Genomic DNA, 10,918 nt, shown 5'->3' on the forward strand with positions numbered 1-10,918 from the left:
AGTTCTACCAAAACTTCAAAGAAGGTTACTGAACTTATACATAATATTCAAGAGAATGAGGAAACATAGAGAAAACCAGTAAACTCATTATCATTTATACATAAATAACATTGATTCTAAAGCCAGCTAGGGAATACATAAGAGAAAAGCATGATAGGATAACCACTTCTAAGCAATTAGATGTAAAAATGCTGAGAAAAATAGTAGTAGACTGTGTCCACCAATGAGCTATAAACAAATTAAATATCTTGCCCAGGTTATTCATCCCCAGAATACAAGAGTATTTAAACTTTAAATCTGTAATGCATTTTACCACTTAATTAAAGAATGAAAAATAGAGATAATCACATTTTATTAGATGCAGAAATTACTGCAGATGAAATTCAACAATCCATCTCACCCACATTTCTTCAGTTATCTCCACTTCTAAGAACTTGTGATCAGCACTCGCTGTGGCAGCACATATATTAAAATAGGGACAATACAGAGAAGATCAGCATGGTCCCTGCACAAGACATGCAAATTCATGAAGCATTCTATATTTTTAAACTCTCAATAAACTAGGTATTGAAGGAACATACCCCAAAATAATAAAAGTCATCTATGACAAACTCACAACCAGTATCATACTGAATGGGCAAAAGCTGGAAGCATTCCCCTGTAACACCAGCACAAGGCAAGGATGCCCTCTCTCACCACTCCTATTCAACATAGTATTGGAAGTTCTGGCCAGGACAATCAGGTAAGAGAAAGAAAGGATAATCAAGTAGGAAGAGAGGAAGTCAAATTGTCTTTGTTTGCAAATGACATGATCCTATATCTAGAAAACCCCATTGTTTCAGCTGAAAGCTTCTTAAGCTGATAAGCAACTTCAGTAAAGTCTCAGGATACAAAATCAATGTGCAGAAGTCATAAGCATTCCTATACACCAACAATAGACAAGCAGAGAGTCAAATTGTGAATAAGCTCCTATTCACAATTGCTACAAACAGAATAAGATGCCTAGGAATACAGCTCACAAGGGAATTGAAGGACCTCTTCAAGGAGAACTGCAAACCAGTGCTCAAGTAAATCAGAGAGAACACAAACAAATGAAAAAACACTCTATGCTCATGGATAGAATCAATATCGTGAAAATGGCCATACTGCCCAAAGTAATTTATAGATTCAATGCTATTCTCATTAAACTACCATTGACACTTTTCACAGAATTAGAAGAAGCTATTTTAAAATTCATATGGAACCAAAAAGAGCTTGTATAGCCAGGATAATCCTAAGCAAAAAGAACAAAGCTGGAGGCACAAGGCTACTTGACTTCAAACTATACTACAAGGCTACAGTAACCAAAACAGCATGGTACTGGTACAAAAACAGACACATAGACCAATGGAATAGAATAGAGAACTCAGAAATAAGACCACACATCTACAACTAGGAGACTTCAGTGACCACACACAATAAAGAATACAGTCTATACAAAAATAGTTTAGAAAATGTAACTTTCAGAGTTACTGCATTATAATATTAAAAATGTCTACTTTTCAACTTCAGAAAACGTGAGTGACTCGTTCACATGAAAAGCAATGGAAAGAAATTGTTCCTGAAGAAGGCCAAGCACTGGACTAATTTACTAGACAAAGACTTTAAATCAGCTGTCTTAAACATAGTCAAAAAGCTAAAAAATAACTAAAGAAAATCAGGAGAGCTATGTTTCACTAAATAGCAGAAATCAATAAATAATTGTGAAAAGGAAGCAAATGGAAATTCTGGAGCCGAAATGTACAGGAAGCAAAATGGAAAATTCACTGGAGGGCTTCAAGAGCCGATTTTACCATGCAGAATGAAGAATCAGTAAATGCAAACATAGGCCAATTGAAATTACCCATTTGAGTAGCAGAAGGGAAAAAGTATGCAGAAAAATGAACAGAAGAGATCTGAGAGACAACATCAAGTATATGCATTTTGGGAGTCCCCAAAAGAGAGAAGAAAGAAAGGGGGAGAAAGAGTATTTGAAGAAATAATGACCCCAAACTTCTGAAATTTTATTAAAAACAGGAATCTGGGTATCCAACACACTGAAACATTTAAAATAGCAGTAATTCAAAGATGTCCACACTGAGAGACATTATAATGAAACTGTCAAAAGTTAAAGACAAACAGAGCACCTTGAAAACAAGAGAAGGGACTCATCAAGTACAAGAATCCTCCATAAGATTAACCACCAAGTATTCTTCAGAAACCGTGGAGTTCAGAAGACATTGGCATGACAAACTTAAAGTTCAGAAAGAAAAAAAAAGCCTGTCAACTGACAGTTGTATATTTGGCAGAGCTCTCCATCAGAAATAATGGAGAAATTCAGACATGCACAGGTAAATAAAAGCTGATGGCATTTGTCTCTAGTAAACCTATTCTACAATTAATGCTAAAAGGAGTGCTTCACACTGAAATAAAAGGACATTAGGTAGCATCTTGAAGTCATATGAAGCAAAGAAGTACACAGCTAAGAGTAAATTCATAGGTAAATAGAAAAGCAAGTATTTTTGGGGAGTGGTAATTTGTAACTCCTCTTTTGTTTTCTCCATTTAATTTAAAAGAAAATGCCCATCAACTGATGAATGGATAAACAACATATAGTCTATTCTGCAACGGAATATTATTTGACCATAAAAGGAATAATGTACTGATACATGCTACAACTTGGATGAACCTTGAAAACATGTCAAATGAAAGAAGCCAGTCACAAAAGGCCATATATTGTATGACTCCATTTTAATAAAATATTCAGAAGAAGAAAATCTAGAGAGACAGAAACTGGGTTAATGGCGCCAGGGGCTGGTGGCAGGGGAGAGTGGAAGGTGACTGCTTAACCAGTACAGAGTTTCCTTCTAGGGTGGTGAAAATGCTCTGGAACTTGTTAGTGATGATGGCTGCATAACGTTGTGCACCTACTAAATGTTATTGCATTGTACACGTAAATGGTTATAATGGCAAATTTTGTGTTTACGTGTATTTTATCACAACTAAAAAGAGGCTGGCAAATATATTCCCAGTTTACTTGGGAATTTGCCCATCTGTCTTTTCCCCTCAGGATTTCATCCCCTATTCAGAGCTCACCCTTGCTCTTCTGCAAGTAGAAAGCCTCCTTTCAGAACACGGTCCAAGATCAGCCAGGTCCAAGCCCCAAAATGACTTTCTGTCTTGGATCCAAATGGTCAGATGCAACTCTGGGACTAACTTCAGGGGAAGTTAGGAGATTATCCGAATAAGATGATTCACTGGGAGAAAGAATGTTTGGCTTTAACGTTAGGGAAGTTATGTTTGCATTTCTAAAAAGGATCCTGCTTACCAGTGAATATATGGTTTTTGTCTGTGCAGCATGGAGTTCTCAACAGAGGAATGAAAGACAACCTTAGGAACATGATACACCTCATGGGTAGCTGACTGACCCACCCATCTGCCAGCCCCAGCTGAAGGAAGCAGCTAGACTCTACCCTTCACCCATCCTTCAGTTGTATTCCACTGGACATGGACCCTCTACAAGTGTGGACATTCCTGGATCTCAGTTGCTCTTCCTGCTGTTGAGGAGTCTCCACTGGTGTGTCTCATGCCTAGATGGGCTCTGCAGGAGGCTGAGTGTCTCCCAGTTCTCAAGGCTGATATTCAGTGAACCCAGACCAAGCCTCAAAGTACACAGGGACTCAGATTTTCATATACGAAATGGAAGAATCCATCTCCCTCTTTCAGGTGTAGTGGTAATTATATATATACATATATAGACACACACATTTATACACGAACACATACATGACAATCCGTAATCTATATATTGATGGTGTTCTTAGTGTTGCCTTTATTGCTCAGCTGAACTCTATAACCAAAAATTGGATCATGGATTGTGAAGGAAGAACTAATTTCTTTTCTCTGGTGGAGCACTCAGTAAGCATTTCTGCCCTTTGGGTTCAAATGAGAAAGTAGCTTTAACCTGAGGCAGAAAGAACATTGTGACTATTATTATTATTATAATAGAGATAAGGTCTTGCTGTGTTGCCCAGGCTGGAGTGCAGTGACTATTCACAGCCATGATCATAGTGGACTACATCCTTGAACTTCTGGGCTCTATCAATGTTCCTGCCTCAGCCTCCTGAGTAGCTGGGACTACAGGTGCATGCCACCATGTCTGGCCTCATTTCATTGTTATTTTACTTCAAATGCTTTATTTTGAATGTTAAAACATGCTTTTGTATTGGAAAAGTGAAACCCTATTTGATCACAGAAGACTTTAAAATGCACAGACAGAAACATCACCTAGGCCTTTCTTTAAAAAATCACTGCTATTATATTGTTGAAACTTTGTAGACTGCAGTGCAAATGGTGGTCCCTGGAGCTGTCTTGTGCAGTGGTGCTGATTTTCATTTTGTTATTTTCTCTCTCTATATATTTATATATGCTGTCATTTTACAAAGTTGCATTCATATGTTAAGGGTTATCTTGGATGTTGCTTTTTGAATGTATTATTATACAAGTAGTTTTCCATGTTATAAACTTTACATAAAGTTTATACACTTTTTACAAGCCGCATCCCACTTCAGATAAGAAGATGTAACCAACTTCTTTTGGATCCTGCTTTCATTTTGTCTTGTTGTAAATAATGTTTTGACAAGCATCTTTATATAGAGAGATTCTTCTATGTTTGGAATTGTAGAAAATTCATAGGCTACTCAAATGATAAATATTAGGACACAGACTTTTAAACATTTTTAATTATTTTCATCACATTGCCACATTGCTTCTCTAAATCATCTTACTGACATATTCCACCACACCCTTCAGGACAGGCTAGGACTCAAGGCTATTTACGGATCTGGAATCACAGAGGGATGTTGGGGGTAAATAAACATTGAGTGGAATCACAGAGTCTTGAGGGCAACTACCTCAAAGAAGACCATTACCGTTTCGTTACGGAAAAGTGGATTAACTTTGCCAAATGTTGTTGAACATAACTGACAAATAATTTTTAGAGGAATTTAGGAGTTCAGTGTCTTTAGCTTCATCAGGAACTGCCCAGATGTCCCCATTCTGATTTTCAGGATCCCATGTATTCCCAATCAATGCCCTCACTTAAATAACAGATATTCTTTGAGTTTGGGATTTGTTTTGTGTTGTAATTTAGCTACCTGCAGAATGAGACCCTGCGTTTCTTTTTCAGAAATTTCAGCCCTGCAGCTACAGGAGATTAGGATTTCATTCAAAGGAAACAGAAACTTTTAGGTGATTTATGTGGCTCATGAGCTAGAAGTTTGCAGCCTGAGTTCTTCTTTTTTTTTCCCCATTTGTCCAGCACAATTGGCAAAAATCAGCCAATCATCTTATACTTGCTAGTTTAACAAAGTCTTCTAAGGTCTCAAATACATGGCCACCCAGATCTTATAAGTATTTGATTAGGTCTATCCAATGGTCATATTCTGAGTATTCACACACTCTGTACTACTGGAAATAGAGTCATTTGTGCCTTTAAATCCAAATAGATTAGAGAAACAATTCAAGAAACCGCCCCCCACCACCAAATTCAGTAAACTCATTCTTAAAATTCTGTTCCAGTGTCCCTGTGCCCCAGTAAGCTGGGCTGGGCATGGTCTGAAGCCTGGTGGGTCAAGGACAGCTGGCTCAGCTGGGGTGCACTATGCACTGGTGGGTCAGCAGCCCACAATGGTGCTGGGTTTATGGGCACCAAGCCCATTTGGGAGTTGCACACACTGAGTTGGCTCCAGTGGCCCCCAGGCTTCTAAGGGACACTGTCCTCCTGCTAGTGCAAAGCTAAGCTGTGGGGAGCAGCATGCCTATGCATGCTGCCTGACAAACTGCAGCCCCAGCCCTTGCCATAGACACCCTGGCCTGCACCCTAGTGCTTTGCATGGCTGTGGCCATTCAGGCACTACTTCAGATCCCCTAGGACGGGAAGCAGTGTGTCTGGGGGAGACCAGCAGGATGTCTATGGAAGGCTGCTTCATGCTACAAGGGCAGAGTTAAGTCTTTGGGACAGAGACTGGTTGGCAAAGTTGAAAATGTTGCCCCAGGCCCTTTTGGGGATTGTTTACCAGCACCTGGTTTGAGTGTTGTCTGGCAGGAGCCCAGGCTCTGAGAGCCGATCTTCCTTCACTCAAGGCCTGCTGCAGCCTCTCGCTGAGGTCTCGAAACCAGCAGGAGCAGTTGTTCTTTGGCATCGGGGACACCGCAGGGCTGAGCTGCTCTCTGCCTGGATGGAAGTGGTCCCATGGGGCCCACCGTCTGGGTCAAGGATGGTGCAGATCTGGTGTCCTCAAAATGCATCCTGGTGGAGCCCCAGCAGCTTCAGGTGCTGACTGCCTCTCATGAGGACCCTGGGAGCCTAACCTGCAGTGACTCACCCAACATGAGCAGTGCCACTCAGTGTGCACATGACAGATGCTCCATCCTCAGGAGATGACAAAGATGGGGAGGACAAGGTTGAAGACACAGGTGCATCATCTCCTACTCACCTCATCTGTCACATTAGAAACCTGTCCTCGGCTCATGCACTAATCCACCTTTGGGTGGCCACAGGCTCCAGCTTACTACAAAGGCCATGTGTACTCTGTGTAACCGACACACCCCAGCTTCTTCCCACCTCCAGTCATCTCACTGTATCTGGAATGATGCCAGCAGTGAGGGTCTGAGCCCTTGAGCAGACTGTCTCAGCTCAAATTCCAGCTCCACTACTTACTGCTGTGTGACCTTGACCAAGTCACTTAACCTCTCTGTGCTTCACCAGCTTCCAGTGTAAATGTGTGTGTTCACATATGCCAAGTAACCAGAAAGATGCCTGGCACATGACAACACCCACCACAGAAGTCGTAGCTGTGATTATTGCCTCATTAAAACAGTGGAGATGTCACCAATCAGGGCTAGAGACAATCTGGGAAATCCTGACCAGCTGCTGGTTTCAGGTGGGGAATCCTGTAGGACCAGCAGGCACACAGTTGCCTCAGTGCAGCTGGCACAGGGCACTGCCAGCCCAGAGAAACTCAGAGCTCAGAACACTCTGGGCTCTGAAGTCCGAGTTGCTGGGGCTCAACTGTGGTGTCAGTCACAGAGTGTGGATCTGTCTCTATGGAGTCTCCCAGGCTCAAAGTCTTCCCTCAACTCCGGAAATGCAAACCAACACTGACCTCACGGAGAGGTTCTGAAGGTTAAGGAGGAGACATGTGAAAAGTGCCTGGTGGACACCAGGGATGCCAGTGTGGCTGGGGGACAGTGGTGAGGCATAGTGGAGGGGCAGGTGCCCCCTCCTCATTATGTTTCTCCCAGGCCCTGTGAGGACAGGTGGAGGCTCTCTCCAGGCTCTCACCCAGCCCCACCCCGGCGTGACTCCAGGTTCCTCTCAGCCCTGGTTACCATCAGCCCTGCAGTCAATCCCTGAGCTGGGAAGGGGCCCTTGAATCCACCCTGTCCTGTGTCACAGTGTCGTCCACTTGGGCTCAAATTGCCTCTAGGCCACTTGGCAGCCAAGGGATGGGGCGACGTTTTGTACCTTCTGCAGCACGGCTTCACCTTCAAGTGCGGGTGATGACAGTGTCACACAGAGCAAATGTTACTGCCCATCCTCATCGACCATAATTTTCCAGTTTTCCAACCCTCAGTGAGCAAGGAAGAGCATGGCTTCCACCAGAGGGCATGAGATCAGCAGTCACAGGGGCAACCAACAGGCAAAGACACCTGAAAATAGACCCCGCAGGGAAGCACAAGTATTCACTGAGGGTGGGAACCCCATGGATCTGGTGGTCTTCAAGCACATCAGAGAGATTGCCATGAGGAGCAACTTAGCCAGAGAGACTTATTTGCTCTTCAAAAAGCATAAAATTATGTAACATAATACTTTAAAAATTTTCTATCAACACAAAACTAATCTGGGCGCTGTGGCTTCTGGTGAGCCACTGGTACAGACAGCATTGTCAGGAAGGCTGGCTCTGTGGTGCCCCAACCTGCCAAAGCCCAGATGGCGGTAGCCTCCCCAGAAGCACCTGGCAACTCACCTGCACAGGGCCAGGGTCCCAGCTCCCTGCATCACAGTCAGCACACCTTCTCCTGCTTTCCCCCACAACTTTTTTTTTTTTTTCTGTGTGTGTGTTAAATCTTAAGGAAAAACACACAGTTGCCAGAGGGTGGAAGGCCCTGTTCATTCACGTTGAAAAGCTCAGGTATTTCTGTTAGAATCACTTGTTTTACTTTAGGGCATTGTGCTGCCACCTTCCAAAAGAGAAAAACTGAGTAGTGCCTTGTGAAGGGGCAGCGTTTCTCATTTCCGACAACGTCAGCCCCACAGCCACCTGGATGAGCAGATGGGGGACACAGGTGAGGACCCAGACCTGCTCTCCTCCCACAGTACAATCTTGAGTCTTCGAAAGAGTTGTGAAAATGCCACAGGTACAAACACCTGCGGGCCACTCCCACAGGGACAGCTCCATGAGGCAGTGCCGCTCATTCCCAGAACTTTCTGCCACAGGCAGCACTTAGACATTGACCCAAGGCCAACCAGGGAGGATGCCAGCCAGGATGTGTCATCCTCAGCTCTTCAGGACATGATGCCAGCAGGGTCAAAGTTATCCCTAGCAACAAGACGGAGGAAGAAAGTGTAGGGAAAAGAGAGATCAGACTGTTACTCTATGTAGAAAAGGAAGACATAAGAAACTTCATTTTGACCTGTACCCTGAACACTTATTTTGTCCTGAGATGCTGTTAATCTATAACTTTGCCCCAACCTTGAGCTCACAGAAACATGTGTTGTATGGAATCAAGGTTTAAGGGATCTAGGGCTGTGCCTTGTTAACAAAATGTTTACAGGCAGTATGCTTGGTAAAAGTCATCGCCATTCTCCATTCTTGAGTAACCAGGGGCACAAGCCACTGCGGAAAGCCGCAGGGACCTCTGCCCTCGAAAGCCGGGTATTGTCCAAGGTTTCTCCCCATGTGATAGCCTGAGATATGGCCTCGTGGGATCGGAAAGACCTGACCATCCCCCAGCCCGACACCCGTGAAGGGTCTGTGCTGAGGAGGATTAGTAAAAGAGGAAAGCCTCTTGCAGTTGAGATAGAGGAAGGCCTCTGTCTCCTGCCTGCCCCTGGGAACGGAATGTCTCAGTATAAAACCCGATTGTACATTTGTTCAATTCTGAGACAGGAGAAAAACCGCCCTGTGGCAGGAGGTGAGACATGCTGGCAGCAATGCTGCTCTGTTATTCTTTACTCCACTGAGATGTTTGGGTGGAGAGAAGCATAAATCTGGCCTGCGTGCACATCCAGGCATAGTACCTCCCCTTGAACTTATTTGTGACACTGATTCCTTTGCTCACATGTTTTCTTGCTGACTTTCTCCCCACTATCACCCTGCTCTCCTGACGTATACCTCTTGCTGAGATAGTGAAAATAGTAATCAATAAATACTGAGGGAACTTCTCAGAGACCGGTGCCGGTGCGGGTCCTCCATGTGCTGAGCACCGGTCCCCTGGGCCCACTGTTCTTTCTCTTTGTCTCTGTGTCTTATTTCTTTTCTCAGTCTCTCGTCCCACCTGACGAGAAATACCCACAGGTGTGGAGGGGCTGGCTCCCTTCAGAAAGGAAAATGGAAGGAAGGACAATGTCACAGTAGCCACCATGACCAAGAGAGATGGTTCCAGAAGTGCAGGACAACTCCATATGCTGATGCTGTGGCTGTGCGATTACACTCCAAGAGGGGAGTCCAGGTCACTCTCAGGAGCTCACTGCCCTCAGCTGGGGCCCTGGAGGACATCAAGTCCTGAGAACGCTATATTCTAGTGGAGTAGAATGAACTGACAGATACACAGCAAAGCTCCACATACTTTTCCTTTTCTTCATGACTGCAAAGTTCTTCAGTGCCCTCTCTCTTTTCAGCTACTACTGCTGGTTGGTTGGAAAAAACAGGATAATAGTAAAAATTGAAGACAAGTCTTTGGCCATGAACAGAAATACTGGCTACTTCTAGTATTTTCAAGCTTGGGTGATGGTTGCAGTTTTCCAGCTCACCTTGTAGGGGATGAATCCAGAAAAAGCTACTGTTACAAATCAATCTACTTCTCCTGCCGCTGCAAAAAAAGCGGGAGAAGCCCCAGCAGAATTGAAGCTGCTTCTTTGAATTTGCAATTCAACATGAAAATCACCTCGGGTCTGGAAAAAAGAGGCTTTTTTGACCTCCGTCCTTAGATTTACAGTCTAATGTCTTACTCAGCCATTTTACCTTTTTTTCTTGCTTCACTTATGCTCACCAACCGTTGACTATTCTCAACCAACCACAAAGATATCAGGACATTATATCTATTATTTGGTGCATGAGCAGGGTTAGTGGGTACAGCTTTAAGCCTCCTTATTTGGGCTGAACTGGGCCAACCAGGCACTCTACTAGGAGATGACCAAATTTATAATGTCATCGTCACAGCCCATGCATTTGTCATAATTTTTTCATAGTAATACCAATGATAATTGGGGGATTTGGCAATTGATTAGTCCCTCTGATAATTGGCACCCCTGATATAGCATTTCCCCGCATAAATAATAAGAGTTTCTGACTCCTTCCACCCTCTTTTCTATTGCTACTTGTGTCCGCCATAGTAGAAGCTGGCACAGGAACCGGCTGAACAGTCTGTCCCCCCTTAGCAGTAAACCTAACACACGCAGTAGCTTTTATAGACTTAACTATCTTCTCACTCCACCAGGCAGGCATCTCTTCTATTTTAGGAGCCATCAACTTTATTACCACAGTTATTAATATAAAACCCCCAGCCATGTCCCAATATCACACCTGCCTCTTCGTCTGATCAGTCCTAATCACAGCAGTTCTCCTACTCCTTTCTCTCCCAGTCTTAGCCACCAGCATTACTATATTGTTGAATG

At 43.6% G+C, this 10,918-nt stretch overlaps 1 non-coding gene across 1 annotated transcript; it reads left to right on the top strand.

The window, feature by feature from the left end:
• The first annotated feature begins 443 nt into the window (after positions 1–443).
• Positions 444–546, top strand: LOC134739797 (U6 spliceosomal RNA). Its single transcript, XR_010126843.1, has one exon. It is a non-coding gene; the product is annotated as a U6 spliceosomal RNA (small nuclear RNA).
• The last annotated feature ends 10,372 nt before the right edge of the window (positions 547–10,918 follow it).

The sequence above is a fragment of the Pongo pygmaeus genome, chromosome 5 (assembly GCF_028885625.2).
Source record: "Pongo pygmaeus isolate AG05252 chromosome 5, NHGRI_mPonPyg2-v2.0_pri, whole genome shotgun sequence".
Classification (NCBI taxonomy): domain Eukaryota; kingdom Metazoa; phylum Chordata; class Mammalia; order Primates; family Hominidae; genus Pongo; species Pongo pygmaeus.